The 18,946-nt window shown below is 44.9% G+C and overlaps 1 long non-coding RNA gene across 3 annotated transcripts; it reads right to left on the bottom strand.

Moving 5' to 3' along the window:
* Window positions 1–11,040: 11,040 nt before the first annotated feature.
* LOC134339636 (uncharacterized) lies at window positions 11,041–17,756 on the bottom strand. Of its 3 annotated transcripts, none has more exons than XR_010016434.1 (4): window positions 17,638–17,756; window positions 16,526–16,648; window positions 14,689–14,967; window positions 11,041–11,264 (listed from the first exon to the last, which is right to left on the bottom strand). It is a non-coding gene; the product is annotated as an uncharacterized LOC134339636 (long non-coding RNA). The 3 variants fall into 3 exon arrangements; XR_010016433.1 differs by having other exon boundaries at window positions 14,685–14,967; XR_010016432.1 differs by lacking the exon at window positions 11,041–11,264 and having other exon boundaries at window positions 13,651–14,967.
* Window positions 17,757–18,946: the final 1,190 nt, after the last annotated feature.

Below are 18,946 nucleotides of genomic sequence, written 5' to 3' on the forward strand. Positions count from 1 at the left end.
GAATCTTAATAGAACCAATGAAAGACCGCTCCCAACAGGCAATGTGCAAAAGATAACAAACTGCAAGATGAAAGAAAATAATAATAACGAATAGACAATAAATATCCAGAACGTAAGATGAAGAGTCCTTGAAAGTGAGATCATTGGTTGTGGGAACATCTCAATGATGGGGCAAGTGAGTGTAGTTATCCCCTTTTGTTCAGAAGCCTGATGGTTGAGGGGTACGAACTGTTCTTGAACCTGGTGGGGTGAGTCCTGAAGCTCTTGTACCTTCTACCTGATGGCAGCAGTGAGAAGAGAGCACAGCCTGGGTGGTGGGGGTCCCTGACGATGGACGCTGCTCTCCTGCAACACCTCTCTGTGTAGATGTGATCAATGACGGGCAGGGCTTGACAGACAGCGGCGTACCAAATTAATTTTTGTAGGATTTTGCACTCAAAGGCAACCTGGTGTTTCCACACCAGGTTGTGATGCAGCCAGCCAATAGACTCTCCACCTCACATCTATAGAGGTTGGTCTTAAGTTTTAGATGTCATGCCGAATTTTTGCAAACTTCTAAGGAAGTAGAGGCACTACTATGCTTTCTTCATCATTGCTGGATAATATAATTCCCGCTTCATATAAGTGCTAGTTCAGGATATGGCAGGGCTGTTAAGCATTCTTACCACCAATTGCTGATTTTAAGGCTTTTAAGTCATAGGAGCAGAATCTAGCACAATTATTCTGCATCGTGGCTGAATTATTTTCCCTCTTGACCCCATTCTCCTACCTTCTCCCCGTAAACTTTGATGCCGTTACTAATCTAGAGCCCATCATCCCTTGCTTTAAGTAACTTGGCCTCCACATCCACCTGAGGCAATGAATTCCACAGATTCACCACCCGCTGGCTAAAGAAATTCCTGTTAAACAAGAGTGAAGAAAGATGAGATGATCCAATGCCTTTTTTTTAAAACCCTCTAATTACAGAGTATATCTTCATATAACTCCCTTTGTTCCTAGGCATTCTATTTATTGTCCTGGCTTTGTAAGAATCATAAACACAACACAACAGGATCATATTAATACAGGATAGAGCCAATATTACTATGCTCTTTTTAGTTCCACAAGAGCCTTTCCATCTCAATCTCTCTGGGGGGAAAGGTGTATTCGGAATCAGAATCAGGTTTATTATCATTGGCATGTGACGTGAAATTTGTTAACTTAACAACAGCAGTTCAATGCAATACAAAATCTAGCCGAGGAAAAACAATAATCATAATAATAAATAAACAAGTAAATCAATTATGTATGTTGAATAGACTTTTTAATCGTGCAAAAACGAAATCGGTGAACCAAATTGGTAAAAGGTGCTGAGGAAGAGGATTTCTTGGAGTGAGTGTATGCGGGATGGTTTTTTGAACCAACATGTCGAGGAACCAACTAGAGAGCAGGCTATTCTAGATTGGGTTTTGAGCAATGAGGAAGGGTTAATTAGCAATCTTGTCGTGAGAGGCTCCTTGGGTAAGAGTGACCATAATATGGTGGAATTCTTCATTAAGATGGAGAGTGACATAGTTAATTCAGAAACAAAGGTTCTGAACTTAAAGAGGGGTAACTTTGAAGGTATGAGACGTGAATTGGCGAATGACACTTAAAGGATTGACGGTGGATATGCAATGGCAAGCATTTAAAGATTGCATGGATGAACTACAACAATTGTTCATCCCAGTTTGGCAAAAGAATAAATCAAGGAAGGTAGTGCACCTGTGGCTGACAAGAGAAATTAGGGATAGTATCAATTCCAAAGAAGAAGCATACAAATTAGCCAGAAAAAGTGGCTCACCTGAGGACTGGGAGAAATTCAGAGCTCAGCAGAGGAGGACAAAGGGCTTAATTAGGAAGGGGGAAAAAGATTATGAGAGAAAACTGGCAGGGAACATAAAAACTGACTGTAAAAGCTTTTATAGATATGTAAAAAGGAAAAGACTGGTAAAGACAAATGTAGGTCCCCTGCAGACAGAAACAGGTGAATTGATTATGGAGAGCAAGGACATGGCAGACCAATTGAATAATTACTTTGGTTCTGTCTTCACTAAGGAGGACATAAATAATCTTCCAGAAATAGTAGGGGACAGAGGGTCCAGTGAGATGGAGGAACTGAGCGAAATACATGTTAGTAGGGAAGTGGTGTTAGGTAAATTGAAGGGATTAAAGGCAGATAAATCCCCAGGGCCACATGGTCTGCATCCCAGAGTGCTTAAGGAAGTAGCCCAAGAAATAGTGGGTGCATTAGTGATAACCTTCTGCAGCTTCTTTCGGTCCTGTGCAGTAGCCCCTCCATACCAGACAGTGATGCTGCCTGTCAGAAAGCTCTCCACAGTACAACAATAGAAGTTTTTGAGTGTATTTGTTGACATGACAAATCTCTTCAAACTCCTAATTCCTTTCTTGCTTCCCATCTTTGGTGTTCATTCTGTAGCTGAGAGAAATTCCCAACAAACTATCTCTGAATATCACCGAGCAGTCATTATATTTATTGGGGAACACACACAAAATGACTCCGTAGGTCAGGCAGCATCTATGGAACAAAATAAATAGGTGACTTCTAAGGCTGTTAATTGAATGTTGCTCAAGGCTGCCAGCATTTACGTAACTTCTTGTGCCTATATTTGTTGGAACGCTTATGAATTGAAAGAGCTATTTCTTACACTAAGTTTCATCACCTTTGTGGAGTGAGATGTATTCATGCAATTTTATCTTAAGTTGGGAGATCCCTGGATTCACCCTGGGTGCTTTACCAATGACAGATTGGAGCCAAATGGATCGTAAACACAAAATACTCTGCAGGTGCTGGGGTCAAAGCAACACTCACAACACGCTGGAGGAACTCAGCAGGTCGGGCAGCATCCGTGGAAATGATCAGTCAACATTTTGGGCCGGAACCCTTTGTCAGAACTGAAGAGGGAAGAGGCAGAGACCCCATAAAGAAGGTGGGGGGAGGGTGGGAAGGAGAAGGCTGGTAGGTTCCAGGTGAAGAACCAGTAAGGGGAAAGATAAAGAAGTGGTGGTGGGGAAGCAGGGAGGGGATAGGCAGGAAAGGTGAAGAAGGAATAGGGGAAAACACAATGGGTAGTAGAAGGAGGTAGAACCATGAGGGAGGTGATAGGCAGCTGGGGGAGGGGGCAGAGTGAAATAGGGATAGGGGAAGGGAGGGGGAGAGAATTACCGGAAGTTGGAGAATTCTATGTACATACCAAGGGGCTGGAGACTACCAAGTGAATGTCTGGAGTTCTAGGTTGGTTTTGATGTTCTCTGGGCCATAGTAGTTTTCAAAGACCTCCGTCCCTTTCACTGCACTTACAAGTGGTGCTAATTTAACGTCAGTTGCCATTGGCATTGAGCTCATCCTGGTTGGCTTTTGCAAGTTCTGTGGACCAATACTAGGGATGACCAGAGAGACCTACTTACTTAGATACCACCAATTATGCTGCTGGCGTTTAGGGTAGCAATGAAGATCCTCCATCCCTGGCATTCAGGGCTTCCTTCATCATGTCTGTAGCATCCTCTCAGTTTTCACTATTGTCAGTCATGAAAGTCCCGGGTGGAGACTCAGGAATACCGTCACACTCTCAGATGTAAGATCACCAAATTATAGGAAAGATGTCAACAAAATAGAGAGAATGCAGAGAAGGTTTACTAAAATGTTGCCTGGGTTTCATCACCCAAGTTACAGAGAAAGGTTGAACAAGTTGGGTCTTTATTCATGGGAACGTAGAAGGTTGAGGAGGGACTTGATAGAGGTATTTAAAATTATGAGGGGGATAGATAGAGTTGATGTGGATAGGCTTTTTCCATTGAGAGTGGGGGAGATTCACACAAGATGACATGAGTTGAAAGTTAAAGGACAAAAGTTTAGGGTTAACATGAGGGGGAACTTCTTTACTCAGAGAGTGGTAGCTGTGTGGAACGAGCTTCCAGCAGAAGTGGTTGAGGCAGGTTCGGTGTTGTCGTTTAAAGTTAAATTGGACAGATATATGGACAGGAAAGGAATGGAGGGTTATGGGCTGAGTGCAGGTCGGTGGGACTAGGAGAGAGTAAGAGTTCAGCACAGACTAGAAGGGCCGAGATGGCCTGTTTCCGTGCTGTAATGGTTATATGGTTATGTAGAAGGGTTCTTCGTTGCTCTTTCTGTAACTGTTTTGATTTGCCAGTCAGCGTTGTTAGCCCTGAGCTGAACCCCTGAACCTGGAGGACCGGTGGACCACTCTTAGCATGGCCTCTACCCTTTGACCCTGTTTGGCATGGGTGACCCTTACCGAGGGCCAAAGCACAAATCCCTGACTCCAGCCAACGTATCTGTCCGGGTCATTGAGGCTCACAAGCCTCCAAACCCAACGACAAGGCTGTAGTCCTCTTGGAGGCACCAGTGAGACCTAGCTGCTTTTAAATGGAGTTTCTTTCCCCGCCTCTGAGGTACAAGCTCTGAATTAATACTTTCTTTTATCCATGATTTCAACATAGAAACATAGAAAACCTACAGTACAATACAGGTCCTTCAAGTTGTGCCGAACATGTCCCTACCTTAGAAATTACTGGACTTACTCATAGCCCTCTATTCTTCTAAGCTCCATGTACCTATTCTGGGAGGGAGGAGAAGATGGCGGTGCAACGCAGTACACGCGGCCATTCCGAATTGATATCGATATGTGTTAACTAGGGGGCCGTGCACAATCCGGATTTGATGGAGACAGCCGTGAGAAGCACGGAGGAACATCTGGAGAAACTTCTGAAATGCCTGCTTCGCCACCGCTGCTACTGTGCGATCGAGAATCTCCGGAGGGGAAGGCCCCAAATCCTCGGCTTTGCCTATTGCCTGTTGCCGGGGCTGGGGTCGAAGCGCTCGGCAGAGATGGTGCTCGGTGCTTGGTGTCGGAGGCTCGGAGTTTCGGACGGAATCAGAGTCGGACTGTGGTCGGATGCTTCCAGGATGCTGCATCGGCAAGTTGGCGGCGCTGGAGGTTCACCGTCTGCGTGAGATGATGGGACTTTTGAGAGACTTTGAGACTTTTACCGTGCCATGGTCTGTTCTTATCCAATTACGGTATTGCTTTGCACTGTTGTAACTACATGTTATAATTATGTGGTTTTTGTTAGTTTTTAAGTCGGTTTGTCATGTGTTTCTGTGATATCATTCTGGAAAAACATTGTACCATTTCTTAATGCATGCATTACTAAATGACAATAAAAGAGGACTGAGCATCCTCATAATCTAATCTAATCTAATCTATCCAAAAGTCTCTTAAAAGACCCTATCGTATCCGCCTCCACCACTATTGCCGGAAGCATTTTTAATCATTTATGTATACAGATGTCCAATATGCTGAATTGTTGAATTTAATCTTCTATTAAAAAAAATCACTCTCTGCCAGTGATTCTATTTGAGGGGCTTCTAGAAGGAATTCTATTTCATGTCTATGAAAGATATTGTCCACTGCTAATTGATCAGATTGCTCCTTGTTGCCGCCTTGTATTAAAGCTCATGGGACACTGGCCCTTCAGGAGCATCACTGATACTTGTGGAAGAAATGAAATTGCAAGGTATCTTCTGAACAAGTGTGTGACGCTTTGTGAGCAGAAGGATCTTACAGGAGGTAGAGGACCAGCCAATCCTCATGGGGGGGCGTGGAATCAGAAGAGGACGCCAATTTCCTGGGTGTCTGTATCTCTGGGGATCTACCTTGAACCCAACATATTGATGCTGTGACAAGGAAAGCACAACAGGGGCTATACTTCACTAAGAATTTTGAGATTTAATATGTCACCAAAGACACTGGAAACTTTCTATAGGCACACCACGGAGGGCATCCTAACTGGCTGCACCGGGTATTGGGCGGTGGGGAAGAGCATAAGATCAAAATGAACTGCAGAGAGTTGTAAAGCTCTATCATGGCGTCTGACCTCCCCAGCATCCAGGAGATCTTCAGGGAGTGATGCCGCAAGAAGGTGGCGTCCATCATTAACGACCCCCACCACCCAGGATGTGCCCTCTTCCCATTGTTACCATCAGGAAGGAGGTACAGGAGTCTGAAGGCACACACTCAGTGATTCAGGAACAGCTTCTTCCCCTCTGCCGTCTGATTTCTGAATGGACACTGAACCCATGAACCTCGCATGTTGTCAAAACAGCTGACATGGACCACCAACACCTCGTTGCTTATAAAAAAAAAGGCACAACAAAGACTCTTCTTCCTCGGAAAGCTGAAACAGGCCAAATTCCCACCGAAGCTGCTGCTCAACTTCTACAGAAGCAGAATTGAAACCACCCTGACCGACAGCGCCACAGTGCGGTATGTCAGCTGCACGGCCGCTGAGCGACAAGACCTGCATCGCGTGCTGAAGGCGGCCCAGCGAATTGTCAGGATGGAGCTCCCAGGACTGGACACCATCTATTCCAGCAGGCTCAGGAGGAAAGCAATCAGCATAACCAGAGACACCACACACCCCGGCCACTCCCTGTTTGACCCACTGCCGTCCAGCAAAAGGTTCAGGACACCTAAAGCCAGAACAAATAGACTGAGGAACAGCTTCTATCCCAGAGCTGTGGCCTCCATCACACCACTCCCACTGAACAATGACTGAAACTGTGAGCACACACGTGCACACACAAGAACTCAAATACTTTGCACTAACGGCACTTTGTGCATTACTGTGATACTCTGGTGCTGCTGCAACTTATTGTCTGCTACTTATCTATTTAATACTGTTTTTCTATTACTGTCTTGTTTTTATCTACCGCTTTATTTAATTGGCTGAGAGGAAGCCCAACAGAGTTTCATTGTACCGATGTATAATGACAATAAAGATCATTCAATTCAATTAATACTTTTTTAAATTTCTGTTTTTGCACTAGTTACCTAATTTCACTATTTTATATATATAATAGTCAAAGATTATATGTGTAAAATACATACTGTAAATCACATTTTTTCTGTTATGTATTGCACCCACTCGACCTGCCTTCACTGTTGGTGATGAAAAGCTGTCAGTAGTGCCATCTTTCAAATATCTGGGGAGCATAGCGGCATTGACGATGACGTCCAGAGCCGCACTAAACAGGCATCAGCTGCCTTTGAGAGACTTCGGCGTAGAGTCTTTCAGAACGGGAGCCTTCGTCCCTCCACAAAGGTCGCCGTATACCAAGCGGTCTGTGTCACCACCCTCCTTTATAGCTGTGAAGCTTGGGTAACCTACAGCCGTCACATCAAGTCCTTGGAGCGCTTCCACATAAGCTGCCTCCAGCGCATCCTGGGAATTACCGGGCGTGAGCGGGTGCCTCACACTGAAATACTTGTAAAGACCAACTGCATAAGAATTGAGGCCGTGATCACCCAGCGTCAGCTGCAGTGGCTGAGGTACATGATAAGGATGCCCCCATGTCGGCTACCCCGCAGGGTGTTATACGGCCAGCTACATCATGGCCGACGCTCAGCTGGAGGGCCGAAGAAACACTATGAGGATCAGACGAAGAATGCTTTAAGGAAGTGCAAGATCAGACCCGAGGACCTGGAGGATGTGACTGCTGACCATATCACTTGGCGACAGCTGTGTAGGAACAGGGTTCATATTCTGGAGAGGGAAAGAACAACCAGAAGACAGCAGAAGAGAGCCAGGAGAAATGCAGCCATGGTTGCCACCACTACCATATATACATGTCCCACCTGCAATAGAGCTCGTGGGTCCAGGATAAGACTGTATAGTCAAAGATCTCACCGTTAAAGGCGTGGACGTCATCAGATTTCGATGGACAACCGAAGAAGTTTACATTTGTGTTTGGGTGTGGGGTCTTTGGAGTTCTAACATTTGTCATTCATTCTTTGGGGTTTTTCTTCTGTTTCATGGATGTCTGTGAAGAGTAAGAATTTCAGGTTGTGGTACTGTATACATTCTCTGATATTAAATGGAACCGTTGACGTATGCCGGTGATATTAAACCTGACTGTGATCTTATTGACTGGAAAAAGCTCAAAGCTCTGTATGACTCACTGTTTCTGTTTTTTTTTTAAATCATTAAAAATAATGAGTGCTTTCTGCTTTGATAATTTTTTTAGACTGTAAGACAAGAGCAGAATCTGCTTGTCAGAACCATTGATTCTGCTCCACCGGGTGATTAATTTTTGCTTTTCTACCTTCTCCCTTACTAATTTGTAAAGACCACCTTTAATTTGACACCCTTACTAATTAAGAATCTATCAACCTCTACTTTAAATGTACCCAATGACTTGATTTCCACTGAGTTCCTCAGATTCACCGCTCTCTGACTAAAGAAATTCCTCCTCATCTCTGTTCTAAAGGGATGTCCTTCTATTCTGAGGCTGTGCCCTCTGGTCCTACTAGATTCTCCCACAATAGGAAACCTCCTCTCCACGTCCACTCTATCCAGACCTTTCAATGTTTGGTAGGTTTCAATGAAGTCACCCCTCATTCTTCTGAATTCCAGTGAGTAGAGGCCCAGAGCCATCAAACGCTTCTCATATGATGAGCCTTTCAATCCTCGAATCTTTACTGTGAACCTCCTTTGAACTCTCTCCAATGTCAGCACATCCTTTCTTTGATAAGGAGCCCAAAACTGCTCACAATGCTCCAAGTAAGGCCTCACCAGTGCTTCATAAAGCCTCAACATTACATCCTTGCTTTTATATTCTAGTCCTCTTGAAATGAATGCTGACGTCACATTTTCCTTCCTCACCACAGACTCAACCTGCAAATTAACCTTTAGGGATTCCTCCTCATCTCTGTTCTAAAGAAACATTCTTCTGTTTGGAGACTGTAGCTTCCTGTCCTAGACTCCCTCACAACTGGATCACTCCTCTCCGCGTCCACTCCATCCAGACCTTTAAATAAATAAATAACTAAATAAATAAAGGCATCCGTTCATCTTGCGAGACCATGGATCTGCGCCTGGAAAGTCTTCACTCTCCAGGGCTTAGGCCTGGGCAAGGTTGTGTGGAAGACCAGCAGTTGCCCATGCTGCAAGTCTCCCCTCTCCACGCCACCGATGTTGTCCAAGGGAAGGGCATCAGGACCCATACAGCTTGGCACCAGTGTTGTCGCAGAGCAATGTGTGATTAAGTGCCTTGCTCAAGGACACAACACGCTGCCTCGGCTGGGGCTCGAACTCACGACCTTCAGGTCACTAGTCCAATGCCTTAACCACTTGGCCACGTGCCCACAGACCTTTAAATATTTGGTAAGTTTCAATGAGACTCCCCCTTATTTTTCTAAACTCCATCGAGTACAGGCCCAGAGCCATCAAACACTCCTCATATGACAAGCCTTTCGATCCCGGTATCTTTTTCATGAACCTCCTCTGCACTCTCTGCAACGTCAGCACATCTTTTCTTTGATAAGGAGCCCAAAGCCGCTCACAATACTCCAAGTGAGGCCTCACCGGTGCTTCATAAAGCCTCAGCATTACATCCTTGCTTTTATATTCTAGTCCTCTCGAAATGAATGCTGACGACATATTTTCCTTCCTCACCACAGACTCAACCTGCAAATTAACCTTTCGGAATTCCTCCTCATCTCTGCTCTAAAGAAACATTCTTCTGTTCGGAGACTGTAGCTTCTTGTCCTAGACTCCCCCATCCTCTCCACCTCCACTCTATCCAGACCTTTAAATATTCGGTAGGTTTCGATGAGACTCCCCCTCATTTCTCTAAGCTCCGGCGCGTACAGGCCCAGAGCCATCAAACACTCCTCATAAGTTAATGCTTTCATTCCTGGGGTCATTTTAATAAATCTCTGGACCATCTCCAATTCCAATACCTCCTTTCACAGATTTGGGGCCTAAAACTGCTCACAATACTCCAAATGTGGTCAGACCTATCCCTTATAAGGCCTCAGCATTGCATCCCTGCTTTGACATTCCAGTATAAGAATTCCGTGAATGAAACGGGAGCAGTGAATCATACTGCCCTTTGAACTTTTGCCTATCGATAAGATTGGTCAGGTTTAATATCACCGGCATATGTCAATGGTTCCATTTAATGTCAGAGAATGCACGTAGTGTACGACCTGAAATTCTTACTCCTCACAGACATCCGTGAAACAGGGAAAAAAATCCCAAAGAATGAATGACAGAAAAACGTTAAAACTGCAAAGCCCCTTCCACCCTCCCATGCACAAATGTCATGAAATTAGTTAACTTTGTGGCAGCAGTACAATGCAATATATGATAGGGTAGGAAAAAAAATGTGAATTACAGTAAGTATATGTACGAGCGGTGATTGCTAACTCAGTTGAATTATCAACTTCAAACTTTCTGCATAATCACTCAGAGAGTTGAACTGCATGTAACGAGAGCCGTATAACTTATCTCCTTCTACCTTAGGCCACGAGCTTATCAATCACCCCTGCTGTGGGCACTTTCTGGAGGTCCAAGATCCATATGCTCCACGACCGCTGGACTAAGTGTGTAAATGTAGGAGGGGACTCTGTTGAAAAACAAACGTACCAGGTTTTCTAAAATTGACTCCTTCTCCTTCATGAACTTATCAATCACCCCTCCTATAAAATAGTTAAATTAGTAGTGCAAAAACAGAATTTTTTTTTAATTGAAGTACTTATTACAGGACGGGTGACCCCAGACATAATCAATACTCTTCAGAGGCTGTCTGCCTGGCGTCAGTGGTCGCATAACCAGGACTTGTGATCTACTCCTCATACGACCATCCACCACCTTCTCCCACGGTCTCACGTGACCCTGATCGGGGGGCTAAGCAGGTGCTACACCTCGCCCCAGGGTGACCTGCAGGCTAGCGGAGGGAAGGAGCACCTCACACCTCCTCTGGTAGGGACGCATCCCCGCCCCGCCACTCTCTATAAGTAATCCTGTTCTTTCCGGAGAGATCAAGTCAGGTCAAATTTATTTATAAAGCATATTTAAACACAACCCATGTTGACCAAAGTGCTGTACAATCCATAGCAGGTAGCTAACATCACAAATACAAGAAACACAGATATAAACAACGAGGCACACAGCTTTTAGGCACAAAATAAACAACACATGAGCCTAGGCACAAGCGAAAAATATCAGCCACATCAGGAAGGTTCAAACGCTAGTGATTAAAAGTAAATTTTGATCCTGGACTTAAAAGAGTCACTGGAAGGGGCAGATCTGATAGGGAGGGGAATGCTGTTCCACAGTCTAGGAGCGACAACAGCAGAGGCGTGGTCAATTTAGATCACAGAACAGCCCCGAGCCCCAAGTCAGCCGACCTGAGGGACCTGGAAGTAGAATACAGGGTTAGAAAATCTGCGATATAGGAGGCGGCCAGCCCATTTAGAGCTTTAAAAACAAACAGGAGAACCTTAAAATCAATTCTAAACCATACTGGGAGCCAGTGGATGACTACAAAATACTGACTGACAAGGAGCCGTTTCACTTCGATCGGCAGCTAGTCTTTAAAGGGCTTGTTTTCCACCTCCTTCTCCAGCCCACCGCGCCCCACATGATTGATCTGGGGTTTTTTTTGTGCACGAGTTACAGAGGGGCAAGAGTGACTGTTCGCATCCTAGGAATGCTAGACAGCAACATCTCCGGACAGCTAGCTAAGCCGTACAGGAGCGTAGCAGGGAGAGGATAGCTACCAGAGAACCTTCTGTTCAATGCCGTTGCAGAGAGATAAAGACCATAAGACTATAAGACAAAGGTGCAGAAGTCAGCTATTCAGCCCATCGAGTCTGCTCCGCCATCTTATCACGAGCTGATCCATTTACTCCTATTTAGTCCCACTCCCCCACCTTCTCACCATAACCTTTGATGCCCTGGCTACTCAGATACCTATCAATCTCTGCCTTAAATACACCCAATGACTTGGCCTCCACTGCTGCCCGTGGCAACAAATTCCATAGATTCACCACCCTCTGGCTAAAAAAAAATTCTTTGCATCTCTGTTCTGAATGGGCGCCCTTCAATCCTTAAGTCATGCCCTCTCGTACTAGACTCCCACATCATGGGAAACAACTTTGCCACATCCACTCTGTCCATGCCTTTCAACATTCGAAATGTTTCTATGAGGTCTCCCCTCATTCTTCTAAACTCCAAGGAATACAGTCCAAGAGCGGACAAACGTTCCTCATATGTTAACCCTCTCACTCCCGGAATCATTCTAGTGAATCTTCTCTGTACCCTCTCCAACATTAGCACATCCTTTCTTAAATAAGGAGACCAAAACTGCCCACAGTACTCCAAGTGAGGTCTCACCGGTGCCTTATAGAGCCTCGAATTAACATTGAACAATACAGGCCCTTCGGCCCACAATGTTGTACCGACCTTTTAGACTCCATTTTTCTTTCATCCATGTGCCTATCTAAGAGCCTCTTAAATGTCTGTAATGTAGCCTCTACTTTTACCCTTCGCCAGTGTCTATCAGACATCTACCACACTGTTTTAAAAAAAACCTACCTCTGACATCCCCCCAATACTTGCCTCCAATTACATTAAAATTACATTCCTTCATATCAGACATTGCTTTCCACTCTGTCTATGTCGCTTATCATCTTGTACACCTCTACCAAGTCACCTCTCATCCTCCTTCACTCCAAAGAGGAAAAAGTACCCCTAGCTGGCTCACAAGATCAGCTCTCTGTTCTAAGCAGCATCCCGGTAAGTCTCCTCCGCGCCCTCTCTAAGTCTTGCACACCCTCCTTCTCTTGAAGTGACCGAAACCGAACGCAATTCTCCAATGGGTCTTAACTGAATTTAGTACCGGCCATGGAAGTTAACCTGCAATTCTCCCTGCCTTCACGAATGTGCGCTAATGCTTGAGAATGTGCGTCAGTGTTGCTGAAAATGTAGGAACACAGAATAGTACAGCACAGTACAGGCCCTTTGGCCCACAATGTTGTGCCGACCCTCAAACCCTGCCTCCCATATAACCCCCCACCTTAAATTCCTCCATATACCTGTCTAGTAGTCTCTTAAACTTCACTAGTGTATCTGCCTCCACCACTGACTCAGGCAGTGCATTCCACGCACCAACCACTCTCTGAGTAATAAACCTTCCTCTAATATCCCCCTTGAACTTCCCACCCCTTACCTTAAAGCCATGTCCCCTTGTATTGAGCAGTGGTGCCCTGGGGAAGAGACGCTGGCTATCCAGTCTATCTATTCCTCTTATTATCTTGTACACCTCTATCATGTCTCCTCTCATCCTCCTTCTCTCCAAAGAGTAAAGCCCTAGCTCCCTTAATCTCTGATCATAATGCATACTTTCTAAACCAGGCGGCATCCTGGTAAATCTCCTCTGTACCCTTTCCAATGCTTCCACATCCTTCCTATAGTGAGGTGACCAGAACTGGACACAATACTCCAAGTGTGGCCTAACCAGAGTTTTATAGAGCTGCATCATTACATCGCGTCTCTTACACTCTGTCCCTCGACTTATGAAAGCTAACACCCCATAAGCTTTCTTAACTACCCTATCTATCTGTGAGGCAACTTTCAGGGATCTGTGGACATGTACCCCCAGATCCCTCTGCTCCTCCATACTACCAAGTATCCTGCCATTTACTTTGTACTCTGCCTTGGAGTTTGTCCTTCCAAAGTGTACCACCTCACACTTCTCCGGGTTGAACTCCATCTGCCACTTCTCAGCCCACTTCTGCATCCTATCAATGTCTCTCTGCAATCTTTGACAATCCTCTACACTATCCACAACACCGCCAACCTTTGTCTCCAAACTTGCCAACCCACCCTTCTACCCCCACATCCAAGTCGTTAATAAAAATCACAAAAAGTAGAGGTCCCAGAACCGATCCTTGTGGGACACCACTAGTCACAATCCTCCAATCTGAATGTACTCCCTCCACCACCTTCCGCAGGCAAGCCAATTCTGAATACACCTGGCCAAACTTCCCTGGATCCCATGCCTTCTGACTTTCTGAATAAGCCATTGAGTTGAAGAGCATCACATGAGATAGGTCCCATGAGCTTCTCTCCCACAGCTCCTAATCTGATTTGGCATCTCAGGAGTAAGATACACCAACTAGTGGAATGGTGCCACAGCAACAACCTGGCACTCAACGTCAGTAAGACGGAAGAGCTGATTGTGGACTTCAGGAAGGGCAAGACGAAGGAGCACAAACCAATCCTCGGTGGGATCAGAAGTGGAGAGAGTGACAAGCTTCAAGTTCTTGGGTGTCAAGATCTCTGGCCCCAGCATGTCGATGCAGTTATAAAGAAGGCAAGACAGCGACTATACATCATTAGGAGTTTGAAGAGATTTAGTATGTCAACAAAAACATTCAAAAGCTTCTATAGATGTACTGTGGAGAGCATTCAATCCACGGTACACCTATATGAGAAGCTTCAGAGGGTTGTAAATTTAGTTGGCTCCATCTTGGATATTAGCCTACAAAGTTCCCAGGACATCTTCAAGGAGTGGTGTCTCAGAAAGGCAGCATCCATTATTAAGGACCTCCAGCACCCAGGGCATGCCCTTTCCTCACTGTTACCATCAGGGAGGAGGCACAGGAGCCTGAAGACACACACTCAGCGATTCAGGAACAGCTTCTTCCCCTCTGCCATCTGATTTCTGAATGGACATTGAAACCATGAACACTACTTCACTTTTTAAAAACATTTCTGGTTTTTTTGCAATGACTTAAAATCTATTCAATATGCATATACTGTAACTGATTTACCTACTTAGTTTTTCTTCTAGATTATGTATTGCATTGAAACGCTGCTGCTAAGTTAACAAATTTCACGTCACATGCCGGTGATAATAAACTTGATTCTGATTTTGATTCAAAGTCCTTTAACATTCCCTTCGTGCGCTTCTCAATTTTCACCTTGAATGTGCTCTTCACCTCAACCCATTTGGTTTGTTCTTTGGGTAAGGAAGTCTTGCATGAGTTTTCTTTTAGGTTAATGTGCGATTCAAGATTCAAAAAACTTCATTGTCATTCTAACCGTACATCAGCTCTGCAGGGCAGAATGAGACAGCGTTTCTCAGGGGCAGTGCAATCATAACATAACAAATGCAACACTAAATAATAAACATAACAATAAATAGTAAAACACAACAGCCACATGTCAGTTAAAATCAGTTATAAGTGTCCAGTGCAAGTTAAAAGTGTCCAAAGCAGAGTCAGGTGGAGCAGCTGTTTAGCAGTCTGACTGCCTGTGGGAGGAAGCTGTTTAGTAGCCTTGTGGTTTTAGTTTTGATGCTCCTGTAACGTCTGCCTGATGGCAGAAGAACAAACAGTTCATGGAGAGGCTGTGAGGGGTCTTTAATGATGTACCGTGTCTTCTGGAGGCATCGGCTCTGAAAGAGGTCTTGGACAGAAGGTAGGGAGACCCCAATAACCTTCTCTGCTCCCCTGACCACCCTCTGCAAGGCTTTTTTGTCGACAGCACTGTAGCTGGAGTACCAGGTTGTGATGCAAAAGGTCAGCACCCTCTCGACCACGCCTCTGTAGAATGTAGTTAAGGTGTTAGTGGGGAGTGTTGCTTGTTTAAGCTTCCTCAGAAAGTGCAATCTCTGGTGATTAGATATGCATGGTCGTCCCATGAAGAAATCAAGTCAGAAAAGTTTGCTTGGCAACCCGTCTGCAGGCAGAGTAGGATAACATAGAAATAGGACTAATTATTTAAAATTTATTGAGACACAGTGTGGACTAGGCCCTTTGAGCCAGGCTGCCCGCAATCCCCCAATTTAATCCAAGACAATTTACAAATAGGACAACCTATGAGGAGCGTTTGGCAGCTTTGGGCCTGTACTCACTGGAATTTAGAAGAATGCGGGGCGGGGGAAGGGTGTATTGTGCTGTCTCGTTGAATCCTACCAAATGTTGAAAGGACTAGATTGGGCGGACGTGGAGAGGATGTTCCCATGGTGGGGGTGACCAGAACTAGACTGCACAGCCTCAACGTTGAGGGTGCACCCCTTTAGAGCAGAGATAAGCAGGAATTCTTTCAGCCAGAGATTGGAATGCTCTGCCGCAGGCAGCGGTGGAGGGCAAGACCGTGGGTTTATTTAAAGGGGAAGTTGATAGTTTCCTGATCGGTCAGGGCATCAAAGGATATGGCGAGAAGGCAGGTGTGTGGGGTTGAGTTGGATCCGGGATCAGCCACGAAGGAATGGCGGAGCAGACTCGATGGACTGAATGGCCTAATCCTGCTCCTGTGTCTTATGGAGCTATTTGTAAATTACAAATAGGACAATTGACAGATAGGACCTTTCATGTACTTGGTGCACACTAACTGACGTACAGTATTCTTGCCTGGTATTTTTTTGTATGGGAAAAATGCATTAGAAACATACAAAAACCTGCAGCGCAATACAGGCCCTTCGGCCCACAATGCTGTGCTAAACATGTCCTTACTTTAGAAATTACCTAGGGTTACCCATAGCCCTCTATTTTTCTAAGCTCCATGTACCTATCCAGGAGTCTCTTAAAAGACCCTGTTATATCCTCTTCCACCACTGTCGCCGGCAGCCCATTCCACGCGCTCACCACTCTCTGTGTAAAAAACTTACCCCTGACATCCCCTCTGCCCCTACTTCCAAGAAAGCATTGTTGAAGTTGCTGTCAATTAGATGACACGGAAAATCAAACTCCATTCCATTCTCTCAGGTGACTATATAAAGAATTCCATGGTACTATTGAAAAAATTAAGAATATTGATGTTAGTAAGGCCAGTGATGTTGTGGGGATGGAACTGGACTCTCTGACGGTGGTGTCTGAAAAGAGGATGCTGTCCAAGTTGCATGCCATAGACCCATCTGATCCTTGCTTCCTAAACCTCATGTATGCTGCCTTCTTCCACCTGACTAGATTTTCCACCTCACTTGTCACCCATTGTTCCTTCACCCTATCATTCTTTATCTTCCTCACCGGGACAAATTTACCCCTAACATCCTGCAAGGCATCTCTAAACATCGACCACATGTCCATAGTACATTTCCCTGCAAAAACGTCATCCCAATTCACACCCGCAAGTTCTAGCCTTATAGCCTCATAATTTGCCTTTCCCCAATTAAAATTTTTCCTGTCCTCTCTGATCCTACCCTCTTTCATGATAATGCTAAAGGCCAGGGAACAGTGGTCACTATCCCCCAGATGCTCACCCGCTGAGAGATCTGTGACCTGACCCGGTTTGTTACCTAATACTAGATCTAGTATGGCATTCCCCCTGGTCGGCCTGTCAACACACTGTGACAGGAATCTGTCCTGGACACACTTAGCAAACTCTGTCCCATGGGAACTAATCAGGTGCCAATCAATATTAGGGAAGTTAATTTTTGCACCCTGTTATTTTTGCACCTTTCCAAAATCTGCCTTCCAATCTGCTCCTCGGTATCTCTGCTGCTACCAGGTGACCTATAGAATGCTCCCTTCCTGTTCCTGATTTCCACTCATACTGACTCAAAAGAGGATCCTGCAACATTACCCACCCTTTCTGTAGCTGTAATAGTATCCCTGACCAGTAATGCCACCCCTCCTCCCCTTTTTCCACCCTCTCTATCCCTTTTAAAGCACTGAAATCCAGGAATATTGAGAATCCATTCCTGCCCTGGTGCCAGCCAAGTCTCTGTAATGGCCACCACATCACAATTCCATGTATGTATCCAAGCTCTCAGTTCATCACCTTTGTTCCTGATGCTTCTTGCATTGAAGTACACGCACTTTAGCCCTTCTACCTTACTGTCTTTACACCGTTTATTCTGCTTCTCTTTCCTCAAAGCCTCTTTATATGTTTGATCTGGCTTTACTCCATGCACAATACACGCAGCTCTCGCATGACCTTTATCCTCCTCCACCTCACTGTCTGCTCTAACACTCTCGTTCCCCTCCCCCTGCAAATCTAGTTTAAACCTCCCGGAGCAGCACTAGAAAAATGAGTAGAAGTAATGACCGCTCCCCCTCCCCCACTCCTGTTGGACTGTTTGTGGTAACTTTTTTTAAAAATTCCTTCTTACTTCTCTCCTAATATTTGTTTATCTGTGCACTTGTAATGCTACTGTGACACTGTAATTTCTTTTGGGATCAATGAAGTATCTATTATGATGATTTATACCCAGGCATCATCCCTAATGAAAATGGCAGAGTTGGTCATCGAAACGTCTGTTATAATCAATATCCTGTACCCAGTTGAAAGCCCAAACCAAAAAGAGTTTATTTGTAATAACTAAATAATTAGTTTTAACTAACTAAATCAGTTAAACTAATAATTAAATTCAACTAAAAACTAATTCACGTATATGAAATTGTTGGATTATCACAGAAGATACATGTTAACCTAACATATTAACTTCTCTGAATGCCGAGCTGGTAATTTTAAGTGGGCAAGAAATTCTAAGCTATGTCAATGGATAAATCAAATCTTGGTTTGTCTGTGAAGGTTCTTAGTCATCCTGGTCACTGTATATCAGGCAGTGGTAAATCAAAACAACTGGACTTGCTGTGTTGTCTAGAAGACGTTTCACCACTCATCTGAGAGACTTCTTCAGTTCTGATCCATGGTGTGTAGTTTTCCGGCTTATAGACTCTGTGAGTTGGTTAAAGGTGTAGTGATCATATGAGGGTCGTTAAGAGCCGTAGAGTTAATGAGAGGGTCATTAGTCTTAGCTTTGCATGAACAGAGGTGTGAACCGAAGGGTTTTGACCCGAAACATTGACTGTACTCTTTTCCATAGATGCTGCCTGGCCTGCTGAGTTCCTCCAGCATCCGCCCATTTTCTCTCATTTGTGGAGCTGTGAACTATTGTGGAGACGCTGGGGCGGAGATGTTAGGAGTGCATTGTACACAGTACCCCACTCCCTCTGTTCAGGGATAAACAGATCAATATCGATTATGCTATCCAATGCAATGAGGACTGCACAGATCTGTATATCGGCGAGACAGGACAGCCTCTTCACGAACAGATGGTCCAACATAGGAGGGCTAGCACCTCAGG

This window comes from Mobula hypostoma, chromosome 30, assembly GCF_963921235.1.
Source record: "Mobula hypostoma chromosome 30, sMobHyp1.1, whole genome shotgun sequence".
In the NCBI taxonomy this organism is placed as follows: Eukaryota; Metazoa; Chordata; class Chondrichthyes; order Myliobatiformes; family Myliobatidae; genus Mobula; species Mobula hypostoma.